The sequence below is a fragment of the Aplysia californica genome, unplaced genomic scaffold (assembly GCF_000002075.1).
Source record: "Aplysia californica isolate F4 #8 unplaced genomic scaffold, AplCal3.0 scaffold00035, whole genome shotgun sequence".
Lineage (NCBI taxonomy): Eukaryota > Metazoa > Mollusca > Gastropoda > Aplysiida > Aplysiidae > Aplysia > Aplysia californica.
Window position 1 is genome coordinate 1,234,461 of NW_004797305.1, and position 2,771 is coordinate 1,237,231.

Sequence of the window (2,771 nt, forward strand, 5' to 3'; positions counted from 1 at the left end):
AGAGAGCTTAGGAGTGTAAGACATGATACGCTCTCACTCTCAGACCCATGGGGATAAAGAGATTTTTTTCTTTCGTTTTTAAAATCGTGTGGTGGTCCTTGTAAAGTACACATTTTATCTCCGTTCAAACTACTTTTTAAGCCAAACGTACTATGAATATGATGTAAGCAACACTTGTTTGAATGTTCTGACATGTTCGGTTTGGAAAGGGATAATCGTGTGTTCATTGTGTGAATTTTTATTCCCGAGGACAGAGGGCTATATTTATGTCTACAGGCTGACAGAAGTTGTACTCCTGCACTAGATTCCATTCACCGACCATTTTCACTTTAAGACGAGTACAAATGGTACAGTTTCAAACACTATACATGTATTATTATAGTGATTTTTTATGGCTCCTCGTTGCCTGTTTTTTTTTATTATTCACCGCCTACTTTTTCTTTTAAAAAGATATTCTTGCAAGGTAATATCCGTATTTACCTTGATCCCTTTGCAAAAAGAACCAAATGGAGAGACGAGCTGTGTCTGCACATATTTCTCTTTATTTTTTCTTCTTTTTTTAACCCCCGTGAAAAATCTTTCTTCTGTCTTTTACGCTCTTTTCGGGGGATTGGGTCATCGACCAGCTCGGGTTGAGCACTGGCTACACCAAGACAGCTTTGACAGTTTATAAAAACTCTTTGCCCTCGAATTTCCACGAACAAGTGGGTCGTTTTATGGATCAAAAGATCGTCACTCAGCAAAAAATAATCGGTCTTGTGCAAAGTCAGACGCCATTGATCGTATTCCAGTAATACTATTGTGAGGCGCTGTCGTGTTTCTCGAACGTTACCTGCAACCGAATATTTTTTTACAATACGCTCCTCTTGTTTCTTTCTATTTGTTTTGTTGTTGTTCTATTTTTGCTTTGTTTGTTTTTGGGTTTTTTTGTTTGTTTGTTTGTTTGTTTGCTTGCTTGTTTGTGGGGGGAGGGGGGGGTTACGTGAGTAAAGAATCGTATCTAGCTCTCACTGGCAAAATTGAAGGCAAACAAGGCAGGGGTAGGCCCAGAACAATCTACTTAGGGAATCTAAACAAATGGGTAACAAGGAACGATCAAAGAAACGTAGCTTTTTTTTTTTTTGCATCCGAGCAAAGGAATGAATGGGAACCATGATCGTCGATGTCTGTCGCAGATCTGGCTCTGGATGATGATGATGATGATGATGAAAGAAAAGCGCATGGCCACAATACGGTCATTCATCAGTAACCGGTGGGGGAGGGAGGGGGGTATGTGAAGTAAGACTGACAGACACAAGAGGGATAGAAACATTTTTAAAAAGAACCGGCCAGTGGCGCCCTCAAACTTAACCTCTTGATCGTTTGGTTTGGCCTTATTTTCTTAACACCATACATTCTACTAAGAGGAAACCCTTCGCCAATTTGTGCTGCAAGGAAAGTTCCCAAGACTTACGTGCCGAAGGCATTGTCAACAGGGCATAACCTCCTAAACTAGACGTGTTGGTACCCAGAAAGAGAAGGCTGACTGCGGAAAAAGAGGGGGTGGGGGTTGGTAAGTTGTGATCAAAATGGGAAAACATGTTCGATGAAAAAGCAGAAAGGCAGTCGAAATCATGTAAAACAAAGATATTCACTCGTTCATGTGCGCCATAATAAAATTATTTCTTTAAAAAAGATATCCAGCATGCCAGGAATTTCAAATATGGTTCGAAGTGACGCACTTATGTTTTTAGTTGCGTGTTACCATTCCAACGCCTGCCCCTCTCTCTCTCTCTCTCTCTCTCTCTCTCTCTCTCTCTCTCTCTCTCTCTCTCTCTCTCTCTCTCTCTCTCTCTCTCTCTCTTGTTTTCCTGTGACTAGCCCCGCGCCCCGGCCGCGTTCTTTGACGTAGGTACACGAAGATTGCCATATTCGTGACGTCACAGCACGCATCTCGTCTAATAATTGTTCGTTTGCTGCCAGAGCGGAAAGAGCGATAAGAGGCATAACAGGTTGTTTTTAACTGTTGGTATTGATTGTTCCGGTACTTCAGGTCCCCTGGTCCAGCTGATGAGAGGAAGATAGACAGGAAGTGGCGAGGGCGGGAAAGGGAGTGTGAAAACAAGATTTGCGACCAATTTCGTTCAGGTGATTTGTGTGAAATGATTACAGCAAAACATGCTAGATCTAGAAGATTAAAACGGTTAAGAGTAATTTTAAGAGGGTTCGTTAGTCGGAAGGTAAGCTGCACGTCTATTTGTGTCAGAATCCTGGTTTGACCACAGCTTTGTTTGGCCAAAGTCGATGATTAATCATTTTGTTGTTATTCCCTGAAGTTTTTATAAACTCTTTTCCCAGAGTTGTAGGGACAGATAACCTAGACGAAATACAGTCGAAATGGACAAAGGCGGCCACACGTTGTTAGGGAGGAAAGAGGTCGTCTTAGATAGGTGGTCGTCTGACACTGTGTCGTTATAATAAATAAATAAATAAATAAATAAATAAATAAATAAATAAATAAATAAATAAATGTACAAGTGACCGTTGGAGCAGGTTTGGCTGTATTCACACCTCCCGGGAACATGATGCGCAAAACATTCTTGCACAGAGGACTCCAACTCAAATTATCCGGGGGGGGGGGCATGGAGGTAGGGTCTGGGTGAGACTGGGCTGCATCGTGTATTCCAAAAAAGAAGGTTTCAGATATTTGGAAATAATTCTCAGTCTTTATTAATAGTAGTATAATATGGCTATATAACATTGGTGAAGACCATTATATCACAAGGGGATAA